The 20,139-nt window shown below is 41.1% G+C and overlaps 1 long non-coding RNA gene across 1 annotated transcript; it reads left to right on the top strand.

The window, feature by feature from the left end:
- Positions 1-1,930: 1,930 nt before the first annotated feature.
- On the top strand, positions 1,931-11,687 carry LOC105866627 (uncharacterized). Its single transcript, XR_001151963.2, has 3 exons — positions 1,931-2,078; positions 5,346-5,394; positions 11,528-11,687. It is a non-coding gene; the product is annotated as an uncharacterized LOC105866627 (long non-coding RNA).
- Positions 11,688-20,139: the final 8,452 nt, after the last annotated feature.

The following is a 20,139-nucleotide window of genomic DNA, read 5'->3' as shown; positions in this document are numbered from 1 at the left end:
GCCCAGGAGTTTGAGGTTGCTGTGAGCTAGGCTGATGCCACGGCACTCTAGCCTGGGCAACAGAGTGAGACTCTGTCTTAAAAAAAAAAAATAGAAAATGTACTACATTAGGATGTGGGCGTGATGGCCTCTGACAAGGGAAAGTAGCAGAGTGTTGGCTTTCCTGGGCATGTGTGAAAATGAGGGGCATCCCTAAGATGCAGGAATAAATGAATCAGACTGAGGACTCTTCAGGTAGACGACCCCAGAGTCTGCATAATGTCTCCCCATGTCTCAAAGCATACGCCAGTCCAAAAAGAATGTTCCATGAGGCTGAGGAGGCACTGGCCAGTTGAATCTGGGGAAGGCTGCTATTATGGGCCCTGCACCTTAACACTCCCCTGCCTGAAACTTCCTCAAGAAGTGTAGAATCTGGATGCGTTTGTGGGATCTTTAAGCATTTTGGTGGGGATTATCAAAATTATCTGGGAATGGAATCTTGGTAAAAAGTGGGATTTTCCATGAGTAAATAAGATGGGAATTCAGGTAGACTCACACTAAGGGAAGCATGGTGATCCCCGGTAGCTAGAAAAGTTAGGAATATCTGGGTTAAATGAAAAAAAAAAAAGTTACTTGATTACCCAGTCATGGGCCATACACCAGTAAATTGTAGATTCCCAAATCTAACAGGAGAGATAGCCTTGGGTTGGGCACAGCAGATGTCAAATAAATATAACTGCCGAAGGGAGAAATTAGAAAGGTTTCCTTATCTCCTCATCTCCAAAACACAATGGGTACACTAAGGAAAATGCTGTGGATTCAGAAAACAAAGGTCTAAACTCTCTCCTGGTTTCACTACCAAACAATGTATTACCTTGATCATATTCTGTGGACCCCTGTCCATCTTCCTCATTTGTAAAATGAAAGGAAGTGTGCTGACAAAGATCCTTGAGTCTTATTCCTTCCTGACAGTCTTTGATGCTGCTGCTAAGTGGGGGACATGAGGCATTTTGTCTCTTGGGTGGGGCAGGCATGGCCTGGAGGAACTCTGGGGCAGACATTTCAAATTCTAAGACCTTATAGAGTTCAGACAGAGACAGGCAATCCAAATGAATAAAATGGGCTGGAAATTTAGATTTTTATGTGCGTTTACATGACTTCTAGAATGTTGACAACTAATTCATATTTTAAAACAATACTTTGAATCTACACTATACAGCCGTTTGACATACTGCCAGTTTGGGGTGTCTGTGTGTGAGGAAGGAAAAGTGAAGAGGAGAAAGAAAGTATTGGTTTTTCTAGAAGAGTGCCTTAGAGGAGGAGAAGAAGACTAACTTTTAAAGGAAATAAGAGAGTCTCTGCTCTTCTGTCTTGTAGTCCCATCCAGTGATGGGACTGAGAGGTCATCTTTCACTGCTCAGTATTGCGCCCAAAAGAGTGTATTTGTCTTCTACTGAAAGATTGTTCGGAGTTGATAGCATTGTGAAAGTTGTCAGATTCAAAATGGAGTCATCTGTGTTGAAAAAACAAACAAACAAAAAAACCCTGACAAATAGAGCCAGAGAAGATTATGAAGAGAAGGTTTTCATATATAAAGTCGTGATAACAAAAACTATCACAAAAGACTGCAAAAAAACCTGCAATCTTGCAGAAAGGCCATTGCAACCTTACACAAAAAATACTTCTGCAAGGACATCTGCCCACCAACAGCCTGTCTGTCCAACATCAGACAGCCATCATCCTTGTTATTGATTCTTGTAGCCAAGGATAATTACCTTAAGACAATTGTGCAATCCCTCTCATTTTTCCTTTAAAAACCTTTGTTTTCTTTTACTTTCCTGAATACATTCATAGTTTGCATGGCAGGGAGCATGCCCAATGCAGTGCTCTATTCCTGAATAAATATCATTTCCTTTTAGAGAGCCTCTCTCTCTCTGTTATTTAGGTTGACATAAATGGTGTCAGAATTGGGATGTGAAGAAAGATCACGATCAAAAGGAATCAGTGGTTCTTGGAACCAGTGTGCAGTACCCCAGCGTGCAGCCCAGTCCGTGAGCCGTGGGAGCTCTCCACTTCCAAGACTCGCCTTTTCTGCCCTGGTGAGTCTCCCATCAGGCCGAGAGGAGCCTCTGTCTTTTTGGCAGAAGCTCTTGACTTTGTGATTTACCTTGGTTATAAGCCCACCTTAAATAAAAGACTTTACATCCCTCTAGGATGATAATAAAAGACTGTCTTTTCTAGCAAGTCCTTTCTGGTTATAAGAACAAATGTCCTTCTAGTTTGAGTTCTCCGGTCTCTGTGGAATTTACGTTCTGTTTGCAAGGCATGTCTTTTCTGGTGAGTTTACTTTGGTTTCTTTCTGTGTGCCTAACTTAATATTTTGTTTGATCTGCTGTGCCTGGACTAAAATGTTTATGAACACTTATTTGGTTTCATTTTGGTTTGGTTATGCCAAATCATTTATCTGTAAATAACGTGGCTCTTTTCCCTTGCTTAGATGAACACCTAATATTCACAGGCTATAAAAAATGGACAACAGGAAAAGAATTTGAAATGATAACTGGCTTTATCTAACATTTCAGTTTTCATAAGTAATCTAGGTATAATTGTTAAAAATAAATTAGGTAAGTGTAAATGGGGTAAATGTTTATAAATGACCCTTCATTTAATTTGAAATCTTAAAATTATGGTATGTTATATGAAATAATAGACACTCATTGAGTTTGGATTTATAACCCCGAAAGACACAATCCAGAATGCCATAATCCTGAATGTTGAAATTCTGAAAGATCAAAATCCCTAAAGTCTAAAATCCCTAACGTTTAAAATCCTGAAAACCACAATCAGGATAGTTGTATTATGTTTGGTGGAACTATTACTTTGTCATTGTCTTTATAAAGGAGAAAATGTATTTCAATTGAATCCCAAACCATAATAACAGATTTGGAATTAGGGGTAATCTAGCTTCTATAAGTAAATTTCAAATTTCAAGATGTTACCAATAAAGTTTGTTTTTTCCATTCACTCCAATGCATTTGGTGGAAAATTCACAATGAGTGGATTGGCCACACGACACAGCAACAACAAAAACTTCAGTTTAAAAATTCGTTATTTGCCCACGTTAGCATTCCTTCTAGCTAATGACATTCCAGGAGCTTTTAATGAATTAAAGCCACATTTGCCTGAAGAAGCCAGCAAAGTTAGTGACTTGTTCAAAAATAATTATGTGCATAGTAGAATAAGAAGACATTTATGTAATGGTGTTGCTGCCTGATCACCAGTGTTGTCTCTGCCAAATCTGTAGTCTGTAGATGAGTATATGAGGAAAGGATTTCTGCATACCCAAAACAGTGGAGAAGCACAGCACAGAAGATGTAAAAATATAATAGGGAATCCTCATGTTGGTATATATTGAATCAGAATAATTTCAAAAAGAGCAGTGGCACGTAGAAAATGAATGTGGGTGGGGCACTGTGGCTCACGCCTGTAATCCTAGCACTCTGGGAGGCCGAGGCAAGAGTATTGCTTGAGCTCAGGAGTTTGAGACCAGCATGAGCAAGAGCGAGACCCCGTCTCTAATTTTAATTTAAAAATAAAGAAGTTCAACTTTTGCTGTATCTCGCAGCATGTGATTACAGGTCATGCACCATTGACTTCAGCTCTTTCTCCCCCTGAGAAGGCATGGGATAATAACTCTCTCTTTCAACTTTTTTGTCAGCTCATATAACTTTTTTTCTGTTTTTATAACCTAATGCTGAAATGTTTATCTTGAAGACCTATAAAAGCAATGTTCTCCTACTAGTATAACTTGATTCTGTATTCTTAGCTTTTTCTGATGTGTCTGAATTGTTCCACGTAACCAGAAAACTTCCCACACTGTTATTAAGAGTCACATATTTCCCTACTCAAGGTACCAGTTTTCTTATTTAATTCTTCTATAATACTCATAACCTCGGACGCACATTCCTTCTGTGACTGATTAAATTCAGGTACATTTTTAATTAGTTTCAGATTTCAGGATATCTAAATGGGCTTCCTGTAAGGAAAAGCAATCACACTACAAGATTTTTTTTTTTTTTACCTTTTTGGTAACCAACCTAAAAATAAACAAAGAATTTGTTTTGTCAAGATAAATTTCTGGGCCAGGCGTGGTGACTTACACCTATAATCTTAGCACTCTGGAAGGCCGAGACCGGAGGATCGCTCAAGGTCAGGAGTTTGAGACCAGCCTCAGCAAGAGCAAGATCCTGTCTCTACTAAAAATAGAAAGAAATTAATTGGCTAACTAAAAATATATAGAAAAAATTAGCCGGGCATGGTGGCCCATGCCTGTAGTCCCAGCTACTCGGGAGGCTGAGGCAGGAGGATCACTTGAGCCCAGGAGTTTGAGATTGCTGTGAGCTAGGCTGATGCCACGGCACTGTAGCCTGGTCAACAGAGTGAGACTCTGTCTCAAAAAAAAGGTAAGTTTCTATGTTGTCTTTATTAGATTTTTGATTACTTAGGAAAACTGAACTTTGAAAGTGTTAAGGTTTTTTTTAAAATCTATGTAACTTTCTGTATCATTTTTGAAGTCTTTTGATTTTCACTCTGGTTAAGTGAATGACTATTATTTCACAGTGACCTCTGATCCTGCTTTGATCAAGTGTTTTAAACCTTTTGACATCTTTGGCATGCTTCTGCAGGATCAAAATTCTAAATTAAGTCTTTTTGACCTAGAATTAACTTTGGAATTTTCCAGTTGGGCCACTAGAAAGTCTCAAAGGATGTATCTCTCATTTGTAGAGATATTATATGATTAGGCTTGTTTGGTAAATTGTGTGGGAAACAATGTCAAATGATAAGTAATGCTAGATCTTCTTTCGGTTACATTTATGGGTATATTATTGATATGAATGTTCTAAAATTGCATGAAACTCTTTGAAATCTAATATGACATCAGTCATAATTCTGGATATTGTGCTGTGTGCCACAAAAATAACTAAATTTCCTTGTCCATTGGTGATTATAATAAACTTTCATCAGATTTTGAACCATGGTTATTCTAAGTTTTTGTCATCCACAATTATTCTTTTGATTTTTCTCTAAAAGCATCTGCAATGAGCTATCATTCAAAATTGCTTTTCATGGAAAGGACTCTAGAAGTACTCTTAAATACAGGTTTCTAATAACTTTAAGATCAATGGATTAAGTAAGAATTTTTCAGTAAACTCCAGTAAAGAAACTGATGAGTTCCTAAAACTACTAATCAAGATCAAACAAAACAAAATTTAACTATGTGTGATTGAATAACTGGTGAAGAAAATGTTTTTGTGACCTTCATTTAAAACATTGCTGGTTCTTTACTTAAATGTTTTGTTTTTCAGATTTAAGAAAATTTTCTCTCTTGAACTATCTATGGTTTCCAGCAATTTGGTAAAGTATACTTTTGTGAACAAAGACGGATATATTTGCTTTTTCTCCCTACTAGATTCCTCCAAAATTTAGAAACTATCTATGAGTATTCTTATGGCAATATAGTTATTTGCATAAATCCAATAAAAATCTGCTCTTTCTTTATAACAGAATACAATTTGAAACATTGGTTATTTACTAAAACTTTGACTGAAATATCATATTTAACAATGTACACATTTGTTTGCATTATTTTAGGACACAAGGGGAAAAAAAAAAAAGAATGTGCACAGAATTCTTGGTTTCTAGGGTTCCCAAAGATAAAAATTATCACTTCCTGGCAGGCTCAGGAACCTTAAGACTGTAGGTAAAGTCTAAAGTCTGCCTTAGTTTGGCTTCCTAACCTCAAGAGATCTTCAAATCTGAGATTACTATGTGATCTATGTAGAGAGAAAAGGTTATGTTTCTCACAAAAAGCTATAATATACCTGTTAATGGATTGATAGGCCACAGAGGTGAAAGAAAGTGTTTCCAAGTCCAAGCTTAAGTAGAACCCTAGCCTTGCTATCTACTAGCTGTGTGACCTTAACTTCACTTAACTTCTCTGAGCCTCAGTATTCTTACTTGTTAACAAATGGGGATACGGGGTCCTGGGGATGAGGGATCAGTGAAATAGTGTGAGAGGAGGGAGCTGATGCAGTGCCTGGAACATCAACAACAAGAGTGATGGCAGTCTGAGGTTGGACAGGCAGTTGCTAAGCAGATGTCCTTGCAGAAGTATTTTTTGATGTATGTAAGGTTGCAATGGCCTTTGTGAAAGGTTGTGTTTGTTGCAGAATCTTTTGTAATAGTTTTTGTTGTTAGGAATTTATGCATAAGAACCCTCTCTTGATGGTTCCAAGTACATTGGCCATGTGTTACTTCTTTGCACGAATGTTCAACTTCATGAATTATATATATTCTTGGATAAGAGATTTGTACAACTACTCAATGAGTTTGCTTAGCATTGCAGATTCACTTTTAATTTCTTAGATAAATCAATTCAACTATGCAGATTAATGAAGTCCTAAAAGAATCAGAGTTAAGAGCTAAAAGATACCAGGCTGTGGGAAAGTAGGGTTTTAAGAACCCTCTCTTCACAGCCTTCCTGGGCTCTATTTTATTTTTTTAACATAAGTGACTCCATTTTGATTCTGACAAATTTCACATCTCCTCCATTGATCAAGATCTTTCTCCAAAAGCATCACTAATTAATTATCATGTAGTTAGTTAGGTTTTGATGTTCCTCAGTGCCAGGATGGACATGTCCTGGGTTGCCTGTCTGGTCCCACACTGGGGGGAATGAATGGTGGCCAGGAGTCAGTGTCAACACTTGAGCAACAGGGGAGGTCTGAAGAGAGGGATTGTCAGGCTAAGTCCATTGTTAAGTTGAATTTTGTCTGCTTCATAGGGGTTTGCTATCATTTCAAAGGGCTGAGCCAGTTGTACCTTTACAAAAATTTAACAAGTGGCAGATGCAAAATTTAAAAATGGAAAATATAAAGTTAAATTAATAATAGTATGACAATCCCACTGTTCTAATTGACAACTAATTTGCTACCCGTTTGAACTAAGGCATTTTCTAAGTGGATCAAGTGTTCCATAGTCTTTCTCCGTGCAGCTTGCTTGAGAATATTTTGCTTTTTTTTTTTTTACTATAATATGAACTTTTAACAAAACTTTGTAACTAGTTACAATTTTTCAAGTTTTTGTATTAAAATTTGGATTGTGCTTAGATTTGCCACTTCCTGGTGGTATGTAGAATGGCCACTTAATCTCCATAGCAAGGTACTTCAGTTTACGCTGCATTATGCATTTCTCTACTAGGTTGTTAACATTTTTCATTTACCTCACTTTCACACGCTAAAGAAATTAGTCTTTTTATCATATGTGTTGCAAAAATTCTTTCTCAATTTGTTTTGTCATTGACCAATCGCAAGTTTTAAATTTTTTTCATAGCAAAATTTATCTATGTTTTGTGGCTTGGAAGATTAGATTTTAGTCTTGAGAGTGTTGATTAAAATGTTCAGAGTGAAGAGAAAAATATTGAACTTGAAACAAGTATTCCTCAAGGGCTGAACAAAGAACAATAAATAGGGAGATTATACCTGCATATTTTATCTATCTATCTATCTATCAATCATCTACCTGTCACCCATCCATCTATCATCTTGGTGCTAATATTAACAGAATGCACCTTGCAGACCTACAATTAAAGGAAATATGATTTAACCAGGAGCTACAGCTGCTGTACTTTGAAAATCCATCTGGGCATTTTCTAGGAATCTGTGCCCTCCACTCCCAGCTGCTCCCAGACAATGACCTACCTTAGGAGATGTGGGACTCCTCTGAGAGTAGACTTGGGCTTGAGGACTCCCAGCAGCCTTGCTGGACTTTCTTAGACTGCACAGCAGCCTAGAACACTTCCTCCCAACTTTCCTTTTTCGTTTTTTTGGGGGGTTGTTTTGTTTGTTTTTTTAGAGAAACACTCACTTTTTAGAGAGACACTCACTTTGTTACCCAGGTTGGAGTGCAGTGGTGAGATCATAGTTCACTGTAACCTCAAATTCCTGAGCTCGAGCAATCCTCCTGCCTCAGCCTCCTGGTAGCTAGGGCTATAGATGTGGGCCACCACACCCAGCTAATTTTGTTAAATTTTTTGGTAGAGACAGGGTCAGGCTGCCTTTCTCATCTTTTTTATTCAGAGTTAGACCTACATGGCAGTCTGATACTCTCTTACCATCTCCTGGCTCCCTCTCTATTTTCTCTCACAAGTATTTGCCCTAATAAAATCCTTGCACACTTAATCCTATTTTGATATCTGGATTTTGGAAGACCCTGGCTGACATAGATCATGTTTTCTTTTATTTCTTAATTGTGTAGCAACCACCTACTCCCTTATGGTTATCAGGGTCAATTTCTTCTCTTACACAGTGATTCTTGTCTATTGGCTTACCGGCATGAGGAGCCCAAAGTGACCAGGTGACACTCATAGCTTTACATTCAGAGGACACTTTCTGACTCCCCTTGTGAAAATGTCTCCCTGGTCCCCACTGCTCAGGAACTAGCACTTCTGATCCAGCAGAACCTGAGGTTGTGGGAACCGGAAGTATTCCCATTGTGGGAATGGGAAGTACATTCCACAAGTGGGTCACTGGGGATCGATGATAAGAGAAGTGGCACTACTACCACTCCTCAGTTTCCAGACCCATGTATTATAGCTATGGTGACAAAGTACCATATATATTGAGGACATATACTCTCTGAGGACAGTTCCAATCCTGCAGTATCTTGTCCATAGCTGATGTCCTAGCCTTTGGTAGGCCATTCCACTGTTTTAGTAGATGAAAGGCTTCTAGGTGATGCAGCTTATAGTAAGACCAGTGGATCCTGTGTTCATACCCCCATACCGTACCTCCTTTGCCATGAAATGGGTCCCTTGATATGGAGCAATGGTGTATAGCATCTTGTGCTGACAGTACTTTCTGATTAGTGCCAGGAGAACCATGCAGGTAAGGCAGGCAGAACATATTCACTGTCATCTCCAGAGTAGAAGGGATTCAACGTAATCAGCCTGTCCTCAAGTGACTCTTCTTGAAGAATGATTTCATATTGGGTGCATTCGGGGCCAGCTTCTGCTCTTGGCAGGTTGAGGATCTAGTAGCGCAGATAGCTAGATCAGCATTAACAAAAGGGAGTCCATGCTGTTGGCTGCATGCACAGCTCCCATCCCTGACTATCACTGGTCCATTGCACAAGCACTTCAGCAATCAAAAAGGGAGTCTTTCTGTTCATTTGGTTTCTGCATGCCTTCTCTTTAATGGTTGCTGTCCTGTGGGCATTGACGTAGACACAATTTGTCCCCACTCCCTCAGGTTCACCTGCCTGTCTCTTCCCCAGATCTCCCATTCTCTGATCTTCCAGTCTTGCTCCTTCCACATCCCTGACCAACTCAGTAGGTCATTCCTCATCCAGGAGTCACCTTGCACCCCTCTATTACTCTGTAAAAGGTGGTTTCAAGTCTATGCCTCTAGAGTTGAACAGTGCCCCCATGTCACCTGGATTCGGCCCTCTGCCTCACAGCAGTTAGCTGGAGGATTGGGATTTGCTCGCTGGTAGATGAGGACATGGCAGCACAAAGGGGAACCCAGAAGGTACAGGGCCGGGACCCCAGGCATAACTGCACTGTTTGTGCTTTTGGCTCATCCTGGTCCCTGACTGGCTGCTCCTCAAATCTGATTTGGAAGCAGCTCAAGGTGTAAGAATTTAAACAACTTTGTCTTTCCCATCAGTGCAATTCAACAAATATTTATCAAGTGACTGTTCTTTGGTGACCAAGTTATCACACTTGGCCCCCTGGGCCTGGAACATACACAGGACACTCATGAGCAGATGCAGATGATGTGGCATGGAGATGAGGGAAGAGAGGGGTGCAGAGGGGGACAGCTCTGCAGGGCTCTGGGAGGCGGTAGCAGCTTGCCCTTGGGGCTTGAAGCACTGGAGAGACAGGAGTGAATCTGGGAAGGGATACGAAGCTGGCAGTGTGGTGATTTTCTTGCATATTCTCGACAAAAAGGCATACATAGACTCCTGGCTCCAGGGCCCTGCTGGCTGCCTCCACCTGGATCTCCTACAAACAGCTTAAACTCAGCTTGTGCAGCTGACTTCACCTTCTTCCTCTAAGTCTCCTTTCCCTCTTGTGCGTCTTATACCACTGTCTTCCCAATCTCCTCAGTTAGACATCTGGAAGTTTAACAAAATGGTACCCTGCTAGAGTGTGTATTTGTGTCTTATATTGTGAATTAAGTGTTGTGGAGTTTTTTACACAATGATGAGGCTGTCCTGTGGGGCCATAGGTTCAGGCCATAGCCCTTTGGTGTAACCAAAAGCAGATGGTCCTGGATTTTGTATCCATCATCAGGGAGGCTCTGGGCCCTGCCAAGAGTTGCCCTGGGGAGGATTTAGGCATGGAAGAGAGGAGGCTCCTGCACCCTTCTGGACCTTCCTCTCTCGGATCTGGGCTTTGAAGAGTCTCATTATGCTTGAGGGCACTACCAGCTTTAGAGGAAAGTTAGCCTATGCCACATGTGAATTGTGTGTATGTCAGATTCATATTTGAGACTTCTAGGCAGTGTGACATTTGAGAAGGAAATCAAAGCTGGCTGAATTATTGAGCCATGACATCTGCCTGGGTTTAATGTGCCCTAAGGATTCTGCTAATAGCATCCATAAGACTGTTTACCAATGCACAAGGGGTCACAAGGGTTTGATGGTATCCTCTGTGCCTTCCCCCCTTGACATGGGTATTTGGTTTAATTTGCTTGTACCAGTTTGTCTTTACTAGGTGTCATCCCTGCCCTTTTTCCATTGTCCTCTGCACTGCAGGGAGGTCTGGAACTTCATTTCCTAGTGTCACTTTCCTGTATGGCCCTGGGTTAGAGTCTGCCAATTAAAGGCACTCACAGGGCATTTGGAAGGCAGAAGAGAAGTCAGTGTCGTGTCCCTGTTGGCTGTTGTGAACTGACGCTTGGACATATGACAGGCATATGATTTGCTCTGGCTTCCAGGCACCCTCCTGAGAATCACCTGCTTTGGTATTGTAGGCAGATGGGATTATTGCCAGCAGCTTTCCTGGAATCCATCCCTTCCTGATTTCATGAAACTAGCAACAGTTTCCATATTGCTTCCCCAACCCTTCTAATCATTATGTAAGCTTCTGACGTCCTGTATTAAAACCCCTTCTCCTTAGAATCCCAAGCAGCTTCTGGATAATCTTCCAGCTCCATAACCAGAGACCCTTACTGTACAATAGCAGTCACTCCTGGTGGAGCAAGAAGAATAGGGTTAGTTTTTATTTCTTCTCCTTTTGTGGCCTTCCATTGGCTAGAGCTCAGCACGACTGAGGCACCTCCCTTAAACTGGGCTAGCCAGCTGGTGCATGCTCTGTGTACAGTCTAAGATTATTGCAGTGAATGATACTGAATGAAAGGGCAGATGTCCACTCTTAGTCTCTGGGCCATATGGGAACTGCTTCCTCAAGAAAACAGATGTGAGTGCATATGTCACACAAGGTACTCTTGTCAATTATCATGGACCCACATTTCTATTTTTTTAGCACAACATCAAGCTAATAAGCGCTTAGGGAAGTTGGCTGTCAGGGCCAAAGGAAACTAACAACAACATGGGGATGTGGACGTCTCGGTGCACGCCAGCCTCATATGATGAGGTGCCCCATCCATTTTCCCTTAGCACCCTACAACTCCATGGACAGCAGCTTAAGGCAAGTGACTATGCCCAGGGGCTTTGGCTGGCCAGAGGACATTCCACTTGGTAGCCGGGGAGGCCAGAAATGCCAGGGGGGTGCTCAACCCATGATGGATGGGAGTGGGCGAATAAATACCCCCAACTTCATTGCCCATCACTGGGGACAACTCTGGGGCATGTTCCATTCCATGAGGCATTCTCAGGGGACACTGAGCCCCAGTATAGGGGACACCCTATATAGGACACCCAGTAAATTTGGTATTTTAAATAAATTATGAATAATTTTAGTATAATTATGTTTCTTGCAATGGTTGGGATAGATGCATACTAAAGAACTTATTTATTATTTGTCTGAAATTTAAATTTAACCAGGAGGCCTGTAGTTAACCCGGCAAACCTGGCAAACCTTCCGGTAGCCCAAAACAGCTACTTGTTCACGAAGGCTGCCTGTATTGGCCTCCTGCCCTTCTGTGCCCTGCATCACCCTTACTTGCTGGAGCTTCCTGGGACCCCCTCTGAAATAGACCGGTGCCCTCCGTCCTCCTCGCAGGAGTGCGACCAGATGGCGCCTCTCGACACACGCTGCAGCACCGGGAAGTTGTCGGAAGTGAAAGCTCTGGGGATGCCTTGAGTTGACTGAGATCCACTTTCTGAAAGTTACCAGAATGGGGGCTCAAAATAAAAATTCTGTTAAGCCATGCAAAAGGAAAAACAAACAAGAAAAACCCCACAAAAAACCAAAAATAAAATAAAAATTCTGTTTGGTCACAAGAGAATAAAGTTACATTTCTTGCACATCTGAGAGTGTTACCGAGCTTCGTACATGCTGCCTATGTATTGGCTCTTTGAATCTTCACACAGACCCTAGGGCAGGGACTGTTAGTGCCACAATTAACCATGGTCATTTAAGGATGCCATGTGATTTGCCCAAGGAGCAAGTGGCAAAACTAGAATTCAGACCCAGGCCATCTGCCTCCAGAGCCTGTGGGACATTTGGGGCTGTGCTCAGGACGTCGAGCCCGTGCACATTAGGGAAGGACGAGGAGGCGGGAGGAGCACAGTTAAGAGATGGCTCTAGTTGTACCACCAACAGTTGGTTAGGGTCTCAACTAAGCAGCAGGGATCCAGGACCCGCTCCTTGCATCTGCCGGGTTTGGTGACTGATGGGCTGTGAGAGTTGTGACAGCACCTCCTCAGCTTTACCTCTCGCCCTGTGCCCTGCTGTCCCCCAACACCCCACATCCCAGAGCACTGGCCTCCTCCTACTTCTCATAAGTATCCACGTCTACACCCAAGACGTGATATGCTCTTCCTTCTGCCTTGAAGCCTCTTTGTGTCCCCCTTCCTCGTCTATCTCACACTCATCTGTCAGGCCTCAGCTTATATTTTTATTGTGGTAAAATATACATAACATAAAATTGATCATTGTAACCATGTTTATGTGTTCAGTGGGATTAAAGTACATTCGCATTGCTGTGTAATCATCACCACCATCATCTATCTCCAGAACTGTTTTTATCTTCTCAAACTGAAACTCTACACCCATTAAACAATAACTCCCATTCTCCCCTCCTCCGAGCCTATGGCAAATACCATTCTACTTTCCTTCTCTATAAATTTGACCACTCTAGCTACCTCATATGAAGAGAATGGTACAACATTTGTCATTTTGTGACTGGCTTATTTCACTTAACGTAGTGTTCTCAAGGTTCAACCGTGTTGTAGCATATTGCAGCATTTCCTTCCCTTTTAAGGCTGAATAACATTCTATTGTACTATATGTATATGCCTCATTTTGCTCATCCATTCAGCCATTGATGGACACTTGGGTTGCTTCCACATTTTAGCTATTTTGAATAACGCTGCGATGAACGTGGGTATACAACTATCTCTCTAAGTTCCTGCTTTCAAATCTTTGTGGTATATACCCAAATGTGGAATTGCTGGATCATATGGTAAGTCTATTTTTAATTTTTTGTGGAACCACCATACTGTTTTCCTAGCAGCTGCACCATTTTGCATTTCCACCACTAGTGCACAAGGGTTCCAGTCTCTCCACATCCTTGGCACCTCAGATTACTTTTAATTTCCTTAGCTAAGCTTCTTCTGACCTTTTTGACTAAGCTTAGCACCCTCCATGTCTTCATTGAACTTCTCATAGCTGAAATTTAAATATCCACTTGTATAATTATTTATGGATGCATGGCTCCACACTGGACTGTCAGATCTCTGTGGGCAAGGACCATGGCTGTCTTGATTGCAGTAGCTTTGTCCCCAGTAACCAGCTCAGTGTCTAGCACATTACAGGCTCTTGATGTTCCTTCTAGATAAATGAATGAATGATGCTTCTATTTGGGGAGATACATGCAAGGTGATGGGTTTGTACACTACAAGTGCAAAGTGAGTTGAGTGGTTGTCACAATCCCTTGTTTGGCTATCTGTGCCCCTATTCCTGCCCCAACTCTTGTTGCTTCAAATCCCCACCAGCTGCCTTGGTGTCCGACCGTGACAAGACAGAACAGATCAGTTTCTATGACAACTAAAAGGAGTCTATAGAGAAAGAGTATTTTTAAATGGCCTCAAAGATGCCCTCCTAGAAACAAATCTCTGGGGAATTAGAGGAGAATAGCATCTTGGGGATCTGCTATTCCTCTTGACACAAGGATTTTCCATCTGGTGGCCACATCCATGCTTACTGAAGAGCCTCTCAGTCTCTAAGAACCAGGGAAGAACAGTGTTACAGTGTATGGTCCAATCAGTCCTTAGTGTTTTTTTAATTGTTGTTCAGCTCTCAAGACAGCCCATCTGGATTTATTCTTTTTCCCCCAACCCTCCCCATTTGGATTTAAGTAACTAACTACATATTGAAACTTCAGATAAAGAAAACAAACAAATAAATAAAATCACTATATGTTTCTCTGAATATATAGCATACACATTATTTTATATATATTTATATTACATATTATTATAAGGCTGGTGGCAGGCCCCCCTACCCTCCCTAGATCAAAAAGAAAAGGCTCACAAGACCAGACCCGCCAAAAACAACCGCCAGACCCCACTGAAAACAACAACACCTGGATGTCCACCCAGATAAGAAAGTTTCTGCAAATACCACCAGCCCCTCCTATGTCTCAATAACCGCCGAAGGTCACAGTGGAAAACCCCAGCTCTTCCCACCAAAAGTCCCTAGCCCACCCCAAACAGTATATAGGCCCACACCCCCTCTAAACAGACATGACTTCTCGACCCCCCCTTGGGACCCACGAACCTCTTCCGGGAGCACATAATAAAGCCACATTGTTTGGCCCCACTCTCTCTCTGTCTGTTTCTTTCACCACCAGAAAACTTTACATTTATCTATAATATATTGTTATATATTATATATCTATATATAAATATAGATATATCCCTATATTATATATATGTATATATGTATATATGTATATATATATAATATAGGGATATATCTATATGTAGATATATCCCTAGTTAATCAAGTGCATCTGACCATCATAAAACTTGATGCTGGAAGAGATCTTATAGGCCATTTTTTTCAACCTCTAAATTTTGCAGGTAAAGATCCTGAGGCTCAGTGAGGTGAAGTCGCCCACAGTTTCTGTAACTGAACTGTGGGCAAAGGGGACCTCGATCCAGCTTGGTCACTCCAAGTCCAAGTAGGTTTTTTCCTGACTAAACCATGGCTAAGCAAAAAATATGCACCTAGACAAAGTTAAACAGGCAGAGGAGGATTTATTCAAGGTTGATGCAATAGGAGATGGAGGCCAGAACTCAGTCTGACCATGATTCTGCACAGAAAAGGGCAGAGATTTCCTAGGAGCTAGGGGAGGGGTGTTGTAGACAATCTGTGCTGCCGATTGACTTTACTCTAAGGAAAAGTGAATCTTCTCATATCTCCATGATAGGAGGTAGTTTTACAACTCGAAGCAAGGCACCCACAGAAGTTGGGCTCCTTCCTGCCCACAGAAACTGGGAGATGGGGTGCTATCTCTCTTGATGTTTACATTTCTTAAAGACAGTTCCCAGGTCCTTGAGAAAGACATTCCTGAGTTACAAAACTGGCTAGAGGCTTTCAGAAAATACTTACATCTCAAAGGGACAGAGAAAGCATTTTTAATTACTGGTTCTCTAAAGTAAATGCTCTAAGAAAAGGGAGGTTAGGGTCCTAGAGTCAGGAAGAAGCCTGTCTAAAGTTCTGCCAGGCAGAGGGGAAGCTTAGGGCCATTTTGGTCAGATACCACAATATCTACAACTTATTCTTATTCCAAGACTGTCCCTATTCTATAACTTTCAACTCAGTTGTAAACCAGCATATTTTTCCAAGTCCCCAATGGTTCCTCTTGAGTCACCACGGATAAACAATAGTAGCATGCCACACACTGTCCCTCTGGGGTAACTCTTTTCCACAACCCTACCAATGCCACTCCCCCACCTCCGCATTGTGGATTTTTCTCCCTTCCTTTTCAAAAATTAACTTTCCCAGTGAAAATCATCATTGTGTCACAGCCCTTAATTAACATACTTTGAGTCAGCTGTGTAGGCCATCGCCAAGGCTGTCCAGGTGAAGAGAATATTGTCTGGCCCCAGGAGGTTCACATCCCCAACCAGGGGTCCTAGCTGAGACAGGACCACGGCACTGCCACGGTGGCCTCGTCTGATCCTGCAGTCCCTCCCAACCAGCCGCCCTGCCCCAGCAGAGACAGAGTCTTGATATGTATGCTACATGTTCTCTCATGATGACATTCCTCTGTTCATTATGATTACAAAACCAGTTTAAATCCCTACTCAAACATCTTGTTTAATTTTGTTTATTGTTCCATTCAAAGAGATTAGTTGGGGATTTTTTTTTCCTGAAATTTCCAAAGATTCTTTCACTGAAGCCTAACCAACAATAGATGCTAAATAAATATTGGTTGAATGAATGAAAGAATGGCATTGTTTGTAAAATGTTAGTTAATTAACATTTCTAGGCGTGCATAGCTAACAATTTGTTAGCTAGTTATTAAACAAGCATTACGTATCAGAGAGAAAGAAGGTAAAATTGCATCAAATTTCTTGTAAATGTTTTCTCTAAAGGAATGTTTTTCAACCTTTCTTATTCTCCTCCCAATTATTCCTTTACCTCAGGAAAGAAGTATTAATACATTTTCCATTGCAACATGCTACACACATACACACACACACACACAAATGAAACAAAAATTTCATAAAACAATTTTTACCCTCACTATAGTTTCAGTGTACTGTGATATTTTCCATTCTACTCCATTTTTTAAAAATTGAATGTGTCAAGATAATGAGAAGACAATCCAAAGACTGTGAGAAAATATTTGCAATACATATATCTGATAAAGAATTTGTATCTAAAATATACAAAGCACTCTTAAAACTCAACAATAAGAAAACAAATAACCTGATTAAAATATGGGCCAAAGACCTGAACAGACACCTCACCAAAGAATACATAACAGGTGGCAAATAAGCATATGAAAAGATGCTCCAAATCTTATGTTACTGGGAAAATGCAAACTAAAACAGCAATGAGATACCACTACACACATATTAAAATGGCCAAAATCCAGAACACTGACAACACCAAATGCCTGAGAAGCTATGGAGCAACAGGAACTCTCACTTGTTGCTGGTGAGAATGCAAAATGCACAGTCATTTTGGAAGACAGTTTGGTGGTTTCTTATAAAATTAAACATACTCTTATTGTACAATCCAGCAATAACAGTTCTTGGTATTTATCCAAGGGAGTTGAGAACTTATGTCTACTCAAAAACCTACACATGGGTGTTTATTCACAGCTGCCCAAACCTGGAAGTAACCAAGATGGCCTTTAACAGGTCAATGGGTAAATAAAAACTGACTAAAATTTTCTCCATATCGGCAATAAGGCTGTTTTGCTTTCTTAGCATGTCTGTGCTCACTGGAATAATTCTTTTAATTTATTTCAAGAACTTTGCTTTGCATTTACAACTTGACTAACTGTTTGGCACAAGAACCCTGGCTTTCAGCCTATCTCACTTTTCAACATGCCTTCCTCACTAAGCTTAATCATTTCCAGTTTTGATTTAAAGTGAGAAACCTGCAACTCTACCTTTCACTCGAATTCTTTGCAGGCCATTATCAATTGGTCTAAATTTCAATATTGTTGTCTCTTGGGGAATAAGGAGGGCCAAGGAGAGGGAGAGAGGTCAGGGAATGGCTGGTTGGTGGAGCAGTCAGAACCACACAGCATTTATCAATTAAGTTCTTTGTGGTATATGGCGTAGTTCATGGTGCCCCAAAATAATTATCACAGTAACATCCAAGATTATGAATCACAGATCACCATAACAGATATGATAATAATGAACAATTTTGAAATATTGTGAGAATTACCGAGAGGTGACACAGAGACATAAAGTGATCACCTGCTATTAGAAAAATGGCACCAATAGACTTTCACCATGCAGGGTTGCCATAAACCTTCAATTTGTAAAAACACAGTATCTGTGAAGTGCAAGAAAGCAAAGTTCAATAAAATGAGGTGTGCCTATACTTGAAAGTCAGTGTCACTGGATTTAAAATCCTTGGCCTACATTTTCTTCGTGCATTTTAGTATTACTACATGTAGGGACGTTACTTTGTTTCATATATGTTGTTGAATAATGACCTTAGATGGGATTTGACTTTGCTCTCTTCCTGTACTCAATTTTATGCAAATTTTTGTTTTCCTGAACTTTTAGAAGGAAATATGGCTCACAGTGGACTCTGTAAGTTCAAACTGCTCCCTATTCCATGGTTTTGTGCGTTGTTTAAAAATAAGATAGTTTTCTGAAATTTCCTGGCTCTGTTCTCACTGCCCCACTTTTATCTTCCATCATCCCTGTTACCCCTGGCTGGCTCAATTTTGCTTCTATTCCCAGAGATTTCTCTTAGTGTAAGACTGTGTTCTAGAAAGGAACCTGAGCGGGTCAGTTTCAAAGTTCCTAGGGGCTGGACCACTCCAGCCCCTTCAGTCCCTGCTAGGGTCCCCTAGTCGTCACCCAGTATTGGACAAAGCTCCTCCCAGTTTCACCTGATATTTCCAAAGTGTCCCACTGTGCTTGCCAGTGAATTCTTGTCAGCTCTTTTAGGATTCCCTGTTCTCAGATTCCTCAGATGCACCCCATTGCTTCTGTCTTCTTCTCCCCACGTAGATGTTGACACCAGGCATGTCTGGTACTGTTGGTGATCTGTCACCACTTCTGTCTCAGGGTTGTGGAGATACCTTGTCACGGAGATTTGTAAACGTTTTCCATGGGCTTGAGGTTTTGCTATGCAGTTGCTCTGTCTATTTTAAAGACAGAATTTGGAGAGTTCAAAGCCTATGCCACTGATATCGCCACCATTCTCCCGCCCTGGGGATTTGTGGAGGAGAATGCGGCAGCGAAAGGAGATGTCCTGGGGAATGCGAGTCCATGCTATTCTGGGTGTAGAGACACGTTAATGTGGGTCATGTTTAGGTCACGAACTCATGAAACTGGACATGACAGTTATACAAACCCACAAGTGCTATTTGTCAGGATAAAAATGTCCCTTGGGCTTGTATGCTTACTTTCCAAACCCTAGACACCCCGCGGTGCTACTGAGAGTGAAGCCCATGCCCCCCACACAGCAGAAACCATTACAATAGCTTTTGTGCAAACAACTTCATGATTCCTGTGAGCCCAGAATTCCTACTTCAGCATTTCACCTGAAAGACAGGGCGGGAAGAAGGCAGCTACTCAGAGTTGGTATTAGTGAGATAATTACATGTTTGCTGATAGAGGCATGTCTCTAAGTTTCAGTGAAACATTACAGAAAGCAAATAGAAGAATGATACAAAGAATATGACCCCACGCAATAGCAAATGTAAATATTTATTTATAAATGTACATAGAATTATAAGTGTTTAAATGCATATAAAATGTAGGGGAAAATACACCCTGAACTAAAGATGTGTATTGGCCAGGCGCAGTGGCTCATGCCTGTGATCCTAGCACTCTGGGAGGCTCAGACCTGAGGATCGCTTGAGCTCAGGAGTTTGAGACCAGCCTGAGCAAGAGCAAGACCCTATCTCTACTAAAAATAGAAAAAAAATTAGCTGAGAAACTAAAAATAGAAAAAAATTAGCCAGGCGTGGTGGGACCTATAGTCCCAGTTACTAGGGAGGCTGAGGCAGGAGGATCACTTTAGCCCAGGAGTTTGAGGTTGCTGTGAGCTAGGCTGATGCCATGGCACTCTAGCCAGGACAACAGAGCGAGATTCTGTCTCAAAAAAAAAAAAATGATGTGTATTCAGAGGAGGAGATGGTTATTGATTGTGGGCGGCATACAAATGAAGGCTCTGAGTCTTCTGAATTTTTCACATCTTTCATAATAGGAATGTATCTTTGCATTATTTGTAAGATTAAAAAAAAAACTTTAATGGTA

Source organism: Microcebus murinus, chromosome 6 (genome assembly GCF_040939455.1).
Source record: "Microcebus murinus isolate Inina chromosome 6, M.murinus_Inina_mat1.0, whole genome shotgun sequence".
NCBI lineage: Eukaryota > Metazoa > Chordata > Mammalia > Primates > Cheirogaleidae > Microcebus > Microcebus murinus.
Note: the sequence above shows the minus strand (reverse complement) of the source record. Positions and strands in the feature narration are given on the sequence as shown.